Source organism: Melanerpes formicivorus, unplaced genomic scaffold (assembly GCF_026170545.1).
Source record: "Melanerpes formicivorus ecotype bairdi unplaced genomic scaffold, bMelFor1.0.p_v2 SCAF_4, whole genome shotgun sequence".
Lineage (NCBI taxonomy): Eukaryota > Metazoa > Chordata > Aves > Piciformes > Picidae > Melanerpes > Melanerpes formicivorus.
Genome location: NW_027142356.1, coordinates 5,285,752 through 5,299,976, shown reverse-complemented (window position 1 = coordinate 5,299,976; position 14,225 = coordinate 5,285,752).

The window sequence follows — 14,225 nt, the reverse complement described above, 5'->3', positions numbered from 1 at the left end:
ATCATACTAGGAAGTCAGAAATATTTTCTATCACTACAATGAAGAAGCAACTGCCAAGTGAAAACTGTAAGAATTTTTAATCAGTGAAAAGAAAGGAAACAGCTGGTTGTGGAAAGCTGGAAATAAACTCTTGAGTCTTTGTTTTCCTTTCTTCAGGTATGTACATTGTAGTTGTGGTGGTCTGAGGGCACAGGCAGATTTACAGGCACTGCTGTGTCAGTTTGACCTGTGATGTTTGGGAAAAGAGAGAGAAACTTTTGAGGAAGTCTAGAATGAGAGGAGGGCTACAAAGGTGATCAGAGGGCTGGGAGCACCTCTCTTGTGAAGACAGGCTTGAGAGAATTAGGGTAGTTCAGCCTGGAGAAGCAAACACTCTGGGGAGACCTTATTGTGGGAAGTACAAATGTGAGATTTGAAACTTTGATTGCATCTTTGTAAATTTGCTTCTGAGATGCTTCAAAATTTCCCTGCAAGGTTAGAGAGACCTAGCAAATTATTATAATCCACTTATAATTCATGCAGATGAGTTAGGCTTCCTGCCAGATACTCTTCCCCGCTACCACCTTGCTAGAAAAATGCCCTGCTAACTTCAGTCCATTGAAATGTGGCATTGCTTAGATGCTGAATTATTAGAACAATATTGTAAAAGAGCAAAAGTTGGTGTAGAAAATAAACATGCAGTGAGAAGACTATAAAATGTTTAATGGAGCTACTGTTGCAATCATACTTAATGGTTCTTAAAGAACAGCGCAAACATTACAGTACCTCTGAGTCTTCAAAAATATGCATTTCATTAAACTGGCTTTTGTAATCAGTTGGGACATAATGATTTCTTGTAGGCAGTTTATATTATGAGCAAAATGGATTGTAGCTTACTGCTTTAGTCCTTCCATTTCAGAAGAACAACTGAGGCACCGGCTGCACGCTTCCAGGTAAAATGCAAGCCCTTCCACTTGCTTAAATTCCATCTCGGTGCGAAATTGATGTCACTCAAAGAAGCAGTGCAATAGTGTAGAAATACAGCAGTGTCAAATACATTTAAACACATTGTGAACAAGTGCTTTAAAGTGTTTCAGTAACATTAAAGTATGATCTGAAAGAATGAAAAATGAGAGGCTTAACTGCAATGTCTTAAAATGCTTTAACTCATCTCCCAAAAGACTTTCATACTTGCAAGAATTTTTTGAGCATCTAGAATGATGACATGCCAATATATCTCTTTAAAATCACATTTGCTGTCTGGATGCTATCTGAAATTTCATGGCAGATAAGAAATGCTATATGTGTAATGTGATGTGCCTAATATAATGACCAACTGTCTGTTTTGTTTTCCTCATCTTTTTCTTTTTAGCATTAAGAAATGCACAGTCCTGTTCTGTAACTGCCCTGGTCCTTTCTCTTCCTTATAAGCATACTGGTATCATGATTTCCCATGATTTCCCATGATTTTTTTCATGATTTCCATCATTTCAGGGGTGACCTTATTGCTCTCTACAACTACCATAGGGAGGTTGTAGACAGGTGGGGGTTGGTCTCTTCTCCCAGGCAACCAGCACCAGAACAAGAGGACACAGTCTCAAGCTGTGCCAGGGGAGGTTTAGGCTGGATGTGAGGAAGAAGTTCTTTATAGAAAGAGTGATTGCCCATTGGAATGGGCTGTCTGGGGAGGTGTTGGAGTCACCATCATTGGAGGTGTTCAGGAGGAGACTTGATAGGGTTCTTGGTTGCATGGTTTAGTTGATTAGGTGGTGTTGGATGATAGGTTGGACATGACGGTCTTGAAGGTTTCTTCCAGCCTGGTTTGGTCTATTCTATTCTATTCTATTCTATTCTATTCTATTCTATTGTATTCTATTCTATTCTATTCTATTCTATTCTATTCTATTCTATTCTATTCTATTCTATTCTATTCTATTCTATTCTATTCTATTCTATTCTATTCTATTCTATTCTATTCTATTCTATTCTATTCTATGGATTTAGGAAGGGCAGGTCCTGCTTCTCCAGCCTCATCTCCTTCTATGATCAGGTGACTGCCTGGTGGATGTGGGGAGGCCTGTGGATGTGGTCTACCTGGACTTCAGCAAGGCCTTTGACACAGTCCCCCACAGCAAACTGCTGGCTAAGCTGTGAGCTCGAGGCTTGGACCACAACACTCTGTGCTGGGTTAGGAACTGGCTGGACGGCCGGGCCCAGAGAGTGGTGGTGAATGGTGCCGCATCCAGCTGGCATCCAGTCATCAGTGGTGTCCCCCAGGGATCAGTGCTGGACCCCATTCTCTTTAGCATCTTCGTTGATGATCTGGATGAGGGGATTGAGTCAGTCATCAGCAAATTTGCAGATGACACCAAGTTAAGGGGCAGATGTTAGACAGTTAGAGGGTGGAAGGGCTCTGCAGAGGGACCTTGACCAACTAGACAGATGGGTGGAGTCCAACAGGATGGCATTTAACAAGTCCAAGTGCCAGGTGCTACACTTTGACCACGGCAATCCCATGCAGAGCTACAGGCGGGGGTCAGAGGGCTGGAGAGCAGCCAGGCAGAGAGGGACCTGGGGGTGCTGATTGACAGCTGCCTAAACATGAGCCAGCAGTGTGCCCAGGTGGGCAAGAGGGCCAATGGCATCCTGGCCTGCATTAGGAATGGTGTGACCAGCAGGAGCAGGGAAGTCATTGTGCCCCTGTACTCTGCATTGGTTAGGCCACACCTTGAGTCCTGTGTCCAGTTCTGGGCCCCTCAGTTTAAGAAGGACATTGAAACACTTGAAGGTGTCCAGAGAAGGGCAACAAGGCTGGGGAGAGGCCTTGAGCACAGCCCTATGAGGAGAGGCTGAGGGAGCTGGGATTGTTTAGCCTGGAGAAGAGGAGGCTCAGGGGAGACCTCATTGCCCTCTATGACTACCTGAAAGAAAGTTGTAGCCAGGAAGGGGTTGGTCTCTTCTCCCAGGCAACCAGCACCAGGACAAGGGGACGCAGTCTCAAGCTGCGCCAGGGGAGGTTTAGGCTGGAGGTGAGGAGAAAGTTCTTCACAGAGAGAGTCATTAGCCATTGGAATGTGCTGCCCAGGGAGGTGGTGGAGTCACCATCCCTGGAGGTGTTCAAGAGGGGATTGGATGTGGCACTTGGTGCCATGGTCTAGTCATGGGTCTATGGTGACAGGCTGGACTTGATCCTTGAGGTCTCTTCCAACCTTGGTGATGCTGTGATACTGTGATTCTATTCTATTCTATTCTATTCTATTCTATTCTATTCTATTCTATTCTATTCTATTCTATTCTATTCTATTCTATTCTATTCCATTCCATTCCATTCCATTCCATTCCATTCCATTCCATTCCATTCCATTCCATTCCATTCCATTCCATTCCATTCCATTCCATTCCATTCCATTCCATTCCATTTTCTATTCCTGAAGTCCAGGGAGCTGTGCATAGTGGCCAAACACTGAGGTGGCCTACAGTAGCTAGTCCTGTGTGTGGAAGAAATGCTCATGTCATGAAGGTTCTGGTGGCTGAAATGTTCTCTTTATCTCTCAGCTTGATCATGCTACTTGGCTTCACTGGACAGGTATCTGAAAGACAATGTCTGTTACAGAGAATGCAGGCTCTACTCTTGGCGTATAGAATATGCTGAGCTGGTCATTCTTGGTATCTATCCAATGTCCTACTTTTGCAGACACATGGCCTGAACTCTGGGCACATCATTTGTGATTGCTTCTGGTTGAAAGAAGACTCCAGTGCAATGCTCTTCATGTCATTCAGACTAAAATGTCTTTGAACTGCTTTTTAAGAAAAGTATTTTGTACTTCTCAGACTTCTAGTTTGGCTGATTACCGGCTTGCAGGATCACTTCTCCTCCTCAATGGGTTTTCTAGTCACAGGATCACAGAATCTCTGAAAACATTTGTTTGGAAGAGACTTCAAAGATCATGCAATCCAACCCTCAACCCAGCACTGAACGGTCAACACTAAACCATCTCTCTAAGTGTCAGGTCCCCACACTGCTTAAACACGCCCAGGAACAGTGGCTTCACCACTGCCCTGGACAGAGCATTCCAATGTCTGATAACCCTCTCTGGGAAGAAATATTTCCTAGCATCCAGCCTGAACCTCTCCTTGCACAGCTTGAAACCATTTCTTCTAGTCCAGTCCCTTGCCGCCAAGGAGAAAAGGCTGCCCCCTCCTCTCTCCAAACTCCCTTCAGGTGGTTGTAGAGAATGATGAGGTCTATCTATAAACAGGACAAAAGCTACACTGTATTTGCAATGGATGTTGAAGCTCTGTGATCCTAGATGCCTAAATGATTTGTATTGTCAAAAGTACAAGAATTTTTCCTTAACTTGTTTTATAAATCTTGTTGTTGGTTAAGGCTTAATTGTAAAACCAGAGAGATAAAAGTCCTCTGGGGAACTAGGTAGTCCTAAGAGGGAGGAATGGGATATTGTAATAATTTGTTATTCTCTTCCCTTTTGCTGTATCTCTCTGTATAGGGAGCAGACCTTCCAGTCAGGTCTCTCTCTTTCTGGATGTGTGGCTTGCAGTGTAGGGGAGGCTTGGCTGGCTGGAGGATATTTTTTTGCTGCATCATTGAGGCTTGGCTGAGGCTTAATTGAGGCCTATCTTGGGGCTTAATTGAAGTCTAGCAGAGGCTTAGTTTTGGGGCTTAGCCAGAGGTGCCTAAGCCAGGGCTGATTCAGAATATATATCTATATTTCCTTTTACCTTGATACCTTTACGTTGTTTACTTTAGTAAATAGTATTTCTACCCAACCTCAAATTGTGTGCAAGTGTGTTTATTTATTCCTTTGGGGTAAATGAATTCTATCCTCAGTACAGACCTGTTTTTAGCTCAAACCAAGACAAACCAGCATATAAATGTGTATAAAATAGTGTCAAGCTATAACTAACTTCTGAATGTTACAAGGAATGGCCACAGTAAAATCTCTACTGTCCAATCAGTTTATTGAATTTGTCTCTGAATTTGTCTCCAAATTTTTTTCAGCCATTAACATTTTTTGTCTTCAAGGGAGAAAATACTTGCTTCTACAGTCATAACAGAGAGGGACCTGGGGGTGCTGATTGACAGCTGCCTAAACATGAGCCAGCAGTGTGCCAAGAAGGCCAACGGCATCCTGGCCTGCATTAGGAATAGTGTGGCCAGCAGGAGCAGGGAAGTCATTCTGCCCCTGTACTCTGCATTGGTTAGGCCACACCTCGAGTCCTGTGTCCAGTTCTGGGCCCCTCAGTTTAAGAAGGACATTGAGACTCTTGAGTGTGTCCAGAGAAGGGCAACAAGGCTGGGGAGAGGCCTTGAACACAACCCTGTGAGGAGAGGCTGAGGGAGCCAGGATTGTTTAGCCTGGAGAAGAGGAGGCTCAGGGGTGACCTCATTGCTGTCTACAACTACCTGAAAGGTGGTTGTAGCCAGGAAGGGGTTGGTCTCTTCTCCCAGGCAACCAGCACCAGAACAAGAGGACACAGTCTCAAGCTGCACCAGGGGAAGTTTAGGCTTGGGGTGAGGAGAAAGTTCTTCACAGAGAGAGTCATTAGTCATTGGAATGTGCTGCCCAGGGAGGTGGTGGAGTCACCATCCCTGGAGGTGTTCAAGAGGGGATTGGATGTGGCACTTGGTGCCATGGTCTAGTCCTGAGGTCTGTGGTGACAGGTTGGACTCGATGATCTTTGAGGTCTCTTCCAACCTTAGTGATACTGTGATACTGTAACCCTAGACATTCATGTTTCTATTGATGGGAAGCACTCTTTGGAAGACATTTCAAAGTTCTTTGTTATTTCTTAATGTTTTTAAAACTCTTAACATACATAATGCAGAATCACTTAATTCGACTGTTTTCTAAATCAAAGAGTAAGAATCTTGCAATTGTATATTGTATGTTGACCTATGTTCTACTTTCTACTTTTCTACCATTCCCCAGATACGCAAAAACGTGTCAGAAGACAAAACCCAAACAAGTAAAAATTCTGAATCTACATCCTTCTCAGTTCACAGGATTACAGGGTGTTTGTTAGGGGTTGGAAGGGACCTCTGGAGAGGTCTCCAGGGAGAAAGGGATGTGGGGGTACTGGTTGACAGTAGGCTGAACATGAGCCAGCAGTGTGCCCAGGTGGGAGATGGGATTGTTTAGCCTGGAGAAAAGGAGGCTCAGGGGAGACCTTATTGCTGTCTACAGCTACCTGAAGGGAGGTTGTAGCCAGGTGGGGGTTGGTCTCTTCTCCCAGGCAACCAGCACCAGAACAAGAGGACGCAGTCTCAAGCTGTATCGGGGAGATTTGGGCTGGATGTTAGGAACAAGTTCTTTATAGAAAGAGAGATTGGCCATCGGAATGGGCTGCCCGGGGAGGTGGTGGAGTCACCATCAATGGAGGTGTTTAGGAAGAGACTGGATGAGGCACCTGGTGCCATGGTTTAGTTGATTAGATGGTGTTGGGTGTTGGACTCGATGATCTCAAAGGTCTTTTCCAGCCTGGTTAATTTTGTAATTCTGGAGATCATCGAGTCCAACCCCCCTGGCAGAGCAGGACCATAGAATCCAGCACAGGTCACAAAGGAATGCATCCAGATAATCTTGAAAGTGTCCAGATAAGGAGACTCCACAACCTCTCTGGGGAGCCTGTTTCACTTCTCTGTGACCCTCACAGTGAAGAAGTTCCTCCTCATGTTGAGGTGGGACCTCCTGTGCTGTAGTTTATATCCATTGCCCCTTGTCCTGTCCCCGGGTACAGCTGTATTCATTTTGGAATTTCTATATCTTATGTGTACAAATTCTGGCAGATTACAATGAGTCCAATAGGCAGTTTTGGTAAAGAGCCTCACAGCTATCAGCAGGGCTAAACACCACTCTCTTACATTTTTGTCTTGGCTTGTATTTTTGCTCATTCTGTTGTACTACTTCGTATTTTAAACAAAAAAGGCAAGAGAATATAAAAAGAGGGAAGGAAAAAAAAATCCAGTCCAGCAGGAAAATGTTTGAAGAAACAGTAGATGACTGATGTGCTGGGAACTCTTCTGGGAAATAGCATAAGGAATTTGAGATATGGAGAAGAAGAATAAGCTCACACTGCAGAGTGTGAAAGGAAAGTGTCTGGGAGATGCATTCAGAAAGGATACTAGACTAGCAAACCATGTCTGTCACTGCTCCATCCAGCACAACACCTGAAAACTGAACAGAAGCTGTGTATTGAATATGTTATAGTCATTTTCTATGACTGTATATATACATGCATAAGAGAAGAATGCTTAGATGTTCTGTACCATGCACAAAAGATTTTGTTTGAGATAACTTCTAAAAAGTTCTTGTTAACTTCCATTAAAAATGTTAGATCCTCTTATGTGTAATTGAAAACTTCTAGGCATGTGAGTGACCTTGTGTGAACCACAGATTATCTCCTCATACAATAGCATTCCATCTTAGTTTTCCTTTTTAGTAACTGTTTTCTGACTGTTATATTTGCAAGTATCAGGTGAAGGCTGTCTGCTCTTTAGGATATTGCTTGATGTTCTGAGTATTCTCCTTCATGGTTACAGGTTTTGTGTTTAAGCTTCTGCTTGATAGTAATCCCACTGTTGTACCTGTGCAATCAAAGTGGGGATGGATGATGTCTACATTAATAACTTCATACCCTTTCTGTCTGCTTAGGTAACCTTATCATGTTCCTAAAGAGGACACTGTGTGCCAAGTCCTGCCATGCACAGCACATACATTATCATGCCACAACATACAATCAGAGGGCTGGAGCACCTTCCCTATGGGGACAGGCTGAGAGTTGGAGCTGTTCACCCTGGGGAAGAGAAGGCTCTGGGGATACCTTAGAATGGCCTTCCACTGCCTGAAGGGGCCCTACAGGAAAGATGGAGAGGGACTTTTTACAAGGAATTGTAGTGATAGGACATGAGGAAATGGTTTGAAGGGTAGTTCAAGGGAACTACCCTTTAGTAGTAGTAAATAAATAATGAATAATAATAATAGGCACCATATAATAATAGTAATAAATAGGGTAGTTTTGACCTGGATACTGGGAAGAAATTCTTTACAGTGAGGGTCGTTACATACTGGAACAGGTTGCCCAGAGAAGTCGTGAATGACTCGTCCCTGGAGGTGTTCAAGGCCAGGATGGACAAGGCCTTGAGCAATCTGATCTAGTGGGAGGTGTCCCTGCCTATGACAGAACGGTTGGGGCTAGCTGATCTTTAAGGTCCTTTCCAGTCCAAACCATTCTGTGAATCTATGCAATACAGGAGTGGAGAGCGTTCAGGACCCTTCAAAAATTGGTTCTTTCAGTTCTCCTACTAGAAAGGACACTGTTTTGTACTCAAGATATCTCTCTCTTCTTGTGCCTACATTTGAAGAAAATCAAAGTAGGGGCTTGGTTCACAGTTTGTTTTCAAAATAGCTGTATGCTCACCTGTTGTATTTCTGTTGCATTTGATTTTTTCCTTTACTTTGAGTTGTTTGGATTGTTTTTTATCTTTTACATTGAGTTTCTTTACTGATGGACTGATACCTGAAAAAAAATCTTGTGATACATTTGGTAGCTAATACTAATGTTATAAAGGCTTGGACCATTTATGTGCAGGGGAATTGGGTCATTGTTAGGATGTTTATGAGACAGTCAAACTTTGCAGATAGGTAGCATGTGTGAGTTCCAAAGGTCATGTGTGTGTATATATATATGTGTGTGTGTGTATGTGTGTGTGCATACCCCCCCTTCAAATAGAGAGGTCATTTTTCTTCTCAGACCACCAGTTTCCTTTGGTGGCCCCCTGAGCCTACCATATATTTTACCTTGTAACCATGGCAGTGCAATAATTCTCAAGCTGAACCTTTTCAGGCAACACATCTTAAGTTTCACCAGCAGCAGGAAGCCTCTGACTGAAAGGCAAATCATGTTCTTCTGGAGGTGGGAAGCCTGCTGTGTAATTCTGAGTTCAGTGTGGGTCTAGGGGGGTGGGGAGGCAAGTTTAATAAATTCCTTCCCAGGGGCAGCTTTTTTCCCTGCCGCCTGGAGTTACAATAGGCATTTTGTTCAAGTGCTAGACTTAATTCTTTAGCAAATGCACAGAACTTAATTGTCAAAATCAAATCAAAATTGCTAATCATTTTTCTACTGCTCTCCTGGTAGCCTCTAATGATTTAAAAGTTTACATCATTGGCAACAAGAAGGAGAGGTTACTTGAATGTTTTTCTTAATGTTTAAAAAGGGAGTGAAGTACAAACAGAAAGTTAAGGCATTAATGAGTGAAAGAGGAAAGTCATTGTTGTATTTAAAGCACACTCATGATCTGGAAACATATCTCTGCAGCTCACTCAGCCCTTAAATTGACTGTCATGCTGTCTGCATCATGTACTATCTATTCAGTAAAATTGTGAAAGGATGACATGATAATGGTTGTGAGTTGTACCATTCTACACACTCTGCATCTATTCATTTTGCCTATTCAAGATTTATAATATCAGGTTTTGCTGGGGTTTTTTTCAATAACACTTCAACTTGTTTGTTCCATAACACTGAAAGACAGTACAAGTGCACAGAGGACCATTTTTTCTACAAGAGGCAATTACTCTTTTTTTTTTTACTGGGAGTGTGTTTCAATACTGTGAGTTACAGAGCTGTTCAGGCATCATCTGCTCCTCCATGGAAATAACTCTCATTTAAAATGCAGTAAGGGAGAACTACCTGAAAACATATTTCACTCTCTCATTCTGTTATGCATTTGGCTTGATCCAACTTACATATAAATTAAATTGGCTGTTTTCAAGTAATTTATTTTTGATCATATATTTGTGTGCCTGACTGAAAATAACAGTTTGCTTGCCTGATAATAACAGCAACTTGCTTACGCTCACTGCTGTCCTGGAAGATAAAGTTGTGAGTGGGCTTGATTTATCTGCGAGCAGTTCTACCTTCCTGAACTTAGGGGTCTGTGCCTGGCTCATTTATTAATGGTGTATTAACATTAACCATATATTAATGTTCAGAGCAAGGATCTTGTGGAATATTTTACAGAAGGAAAAAAAAAAAAGAGAGGGTATCTGTCATTGTCCTCAGCTCTGTGTGCATAAATATTTTGTGACAGCCTAACTTTGAGAACATAGTCTTGGAGGTTTTTGCATGCATTGAGTTTTTGTGTGCCTTGGAGTAATGTTGTGCAGATGGACTTAAACCCAGATGGTAGAGAGATGGTAATAACAAAAATACTGGTTTTCCAAGGAAACTGAACAGCATTTTTCTTCAGTGAGTGTTTATTTTGCAGAGAAGTAGTACGAGCTCTGTAGTGGTAGAACGATTGAATTTCATGGCTTTAAACTAGAGAAGAGCAGATTTAGATCGGATATTAGGAACAAGGGAGGCCCCTTCCTGGAGATATTCATGGTGAGGCTTGACAAGTTGCTGGGGAACCTGATCTAGTTGAGGATGTCCCTGGCTTACTGCAAGGAGGTTGGACAGGATGACCTCTGGAGGTCCCTTCCAGCCTGGACATCCTATGATCCATGATTCTATTTTTGATAACTTCTTCTTCCCTTCCTTCTTTTCCTTCTTCCTTCTTTTCCTTCCTTCCTTCTTTTCCTTCCTTCCTTCCCTTCCTTCCTTCCTTCCTTCCTTCCTTCCTTCCTTCCTTCCTTCCTTCCTTCCTTCCTTCCTTCCTTCCTTCCTTCCTTCCTTCCTTCCTTCCTTCCTTCCTTCCTTCCTTCCTTCCTTCCTTCCTTCCTTCCTTCCTTCCTTCCTTCCTTCCTTCCTTCCTTCCTTCCTTCCTTCCTTCCTTCCTTCCTTCCTTCCTTCCTTCCTTCCTTCCTTTCCTTCCTTCCTTCCTTCCTTCCTTCCTTCCTTCTCCTTCCTTCCTTCCTTCCTTCCTTCCTCCTTCCTTCCTTCCTTCCTTCCTTCCTTCCTTCCTTCCTTCCTTCCTTCCTTCCTTCCTTCCTTCCTTCCTTCCTTCCTTCCTTCCTTCCTTCCTTCCTTCCTTCCCTTCCTTCCTCCTTCCTTCCTTCCTTCCTTCCTTCCTTCCTTTCCTTCCTTCCTTTCCTTCCTTCCTTCCTTCTTCCTTCCTTCCTTCCTTCCTTCCTTCCTTCCTTCCTTCCTTCCATCCTTCCTTCCTTCCTTCCTTCCTTCCTTCCTTCCTTCCTTCCTTCCTTCCTTCCTTCCTTCCTTCCTTCCTTCCTTCCTTCCTTCCTTCCTTCCTTCCTTCCTTCCTTCCTTCCTTCCTCCCTCCCTCCCTCCCTCCCTCCCTCCCTCCCTCCCTCCCTCCCTCCCTCCCTCCCCTCCCTCCCTCCCTCCCTCCCCTCCCTCCCTCCCTCCCTCCCTCCCTCCCTCCCTCCCTCCCTCCCTCCCTCCCTCCCTCCCTCCTTCCTTCCTTCCTTCCTTCCTTCCTTCCCTCCCTCCCTCCCTCCCTCCCTCCCTTCCCTTCCTTCCTTCCCTTCCTCCCTTCCCTTCCTCCCTTCCCTTCCTTCCTTCCCTTCCTTCCATTCCCTTCCCTTTCTTCCCTTCCTTCCCATCCTTTTTTCTTCCCTATTTGCAGCTACTATGTGAAAAAATAGCTGTTAGAAGAATTGGGTTATTACCAAATTATTACATGGGGGAAAAATTGCATCTTCATAGTTAGTGATGAGGAAGCTGGTTATTTTGTTTGTTTGCGCTATTACTTTAATCTGTTTAATGAGTTAAAGCATTAAAGTTAATCTAGTGGCTTGGCATCAGCTGGAAAAACAGAGCAAAATTCTGAAAGATAATATCAGTGCAGTAATGGACTTCTAATACTGCTTGTTGCTCTAGAGAGTAAAATGAATTTTAACATTTTATGGGCTTATAAGAAAATAAGAAGTGAGGTTTCACTTCCTAGCTTTTTATTTTAGTGTTAATTAGCATCTGTGGTCAGCAATTACTGCATGAAAATGTTCCATGATTTGTAAATTGTACAGCCATGCCAAGTTCCAACCCCACAGAATGCTTTAATTTTAAACTCTTTCATCCTATTTAAACTCAAGTGCTGTTCACTTATGTCCAGTCTGAGATCCCTTCAAAGCTAGTGGGCACTTGCAGCCCAGAAAACCAACTGTGTCCTGGGCTGCATCGAGAGAAGTGTAGCCAGCAGATCTAAGGAGGTGATTCTCCCCCTTCACTCAACTCTGGTGAGACCCCACCTGGAGTACTGCGTCCAGTTCTGGAGTCCCTCTTAGAGGAAAGATATGGGCGTGATGGCACAAGTCCAGAGAATGGCCATGAAGATGAGCAGAGGGCTGGAGCTCCTCTGCTGTGGAGACAGACTGAGAAAATTGGGGTTGTTCAGTCTGGAGAAGAAAGAGAAGGCTCCGAGTAGACCTTATTGTGGCCTTCCAGTATCTGAAGGGGGCCTACAAGAAAGCTGGGGAGGGACTTTTTAGTATGTCAGGTAGTGATAGGACCAGGGGGAATGGATCCAAGGTAGAGGAGGGTAGATTTAGATTTGACACTGTAAGGGTGGTGAGAGACTGGAACAGGTTGCCCAGGGAGGTGGTAGAAGCCTCATCCCTGGAGGTTTTTAAGGCCAGACTGGATGTGGCTCTGAGCAGTCAGATGGTGCGAGGTGTCCCTGCCCATGGCAGGGGGGTTAGAACTAGGTCATCCTTCAGGTTCCTTTCAACCCTGACAATTCTATGACACTATGATTTTTTTCATGAATGCAGGCATTTTGAGATTAAGTTTTGGAAGAAACTGTTTTGAGCTGAAATGTCTATGAATTAAAGGTACTGAGTTTTCAAAGCAGAACTTCTGCTGCAAATCCATTCGTCTCTTGAGGCAGATTGCTGGGTGGGTTATTACCTTAAAGCACCAGTTAGGAATTTTAAAAAACATGTTCTTTAATATACACTTCCTGGAATATAATTGCATCTTTTAAAAGCATTAGAACTTTAATTGCTTTCCCTATTTAATGATAACTTGTGCATCTTCTTGTTTATATAGGAAGAAAGGCAAGCTATGGACAATATGGTTTAATTACACCACACCACCATTAACTTCTCTGGGAATGCTGCTGGGAAATGAGTCATGCAGTGTGGGGAATCATTCTTACGTTGATTACTTGTGCTTGTTCAGGGATCATACTGCCAGGCTTTTTCCTCCAAGTGGCTCCCGAGATCCTGATGTTAGCTTAGCTGTTTCTAGTGAAAGGAATCTTCCTGCTGTAATAAATACCAAAGGTTTTGGTTTCCTTATTACTCAAAATTTCCAACCCCAGTTTATGAAGAGAGCTCAACCCTCTTATGAAATGAAGATTTGACTGGATGTTTGACAGGAGGCAACAAGTTAGGAATGTCATCAGTTGTGGAAAAAAGTTACTTCCATTCCGATAGTAATTTTCAAGTTCCAAAGGAACCTTGAAAAGGGACAGCCTCTGCTCACTTGCACCCTGTGATAGGAGAAGGGGCAATGGACGTAACCTACAGCACAGGAAGTTCCACCTCAACATGAGGAAGAACTTCTTTACTGTAAGGGTCCCAGAGCATGGGAACAGGCGTCCTGGAGTGGTTGTGGAGTCTCCTTCTTTAGAGGCTTCCCAGCTCTGTCTGGATGCATTCCTGAGTGACCTACAGCAGATTCTATGGTCCTGCTCTGGCAGGGGGGTTGGACCTGAAGATCTGAAGTGGTCCCCTCCAACCCCTAACATCCTGTGATCCTGTGAAACTAAATCAATACCCAGACTACATGTCATCCTACCATCACCAAGAGATGTAAGGGTGAGAAACACTGATTTCTCAGGAAGACTAGGTGTGATCACGAGCACATTTGCAGTGAAGTGTGAGGAGTCCTCTTGTCCCCACCATACAGCTTCCAAGTGAATTTAGTGGACATTCCTGACACCTGCTGACAGTTTCTTCCTTCCAGCAATGTAATTCTGTCATGATACTTGTTGTAGGATGGGTCCTCCCAAGCTTTTTTGGTGATTTTTTTTTTTCTCTTTATATATGGTGCCATCTAAGGCATTTTGTGATGAACGGTGGTGACAACGAGAGTTTTGTAATTTCAGGTAGCGTTTCTGATATGAGGAACCTGGACTCTGGCCATCCTGCAATTAAAAACAAGAATACATTACGAACTGTGGGAGTTGAAGGGTCCTAAAAAAATACTGTGCTCTTCTGTAGAGATGTGACACTGCTGAAAGACTGAGCTTCTGTCTGATTGAAACCCACTGTCCTGGTGCACAGAGGTGGGCTTTCAGCTAACTAACCATGAGGTGAAAT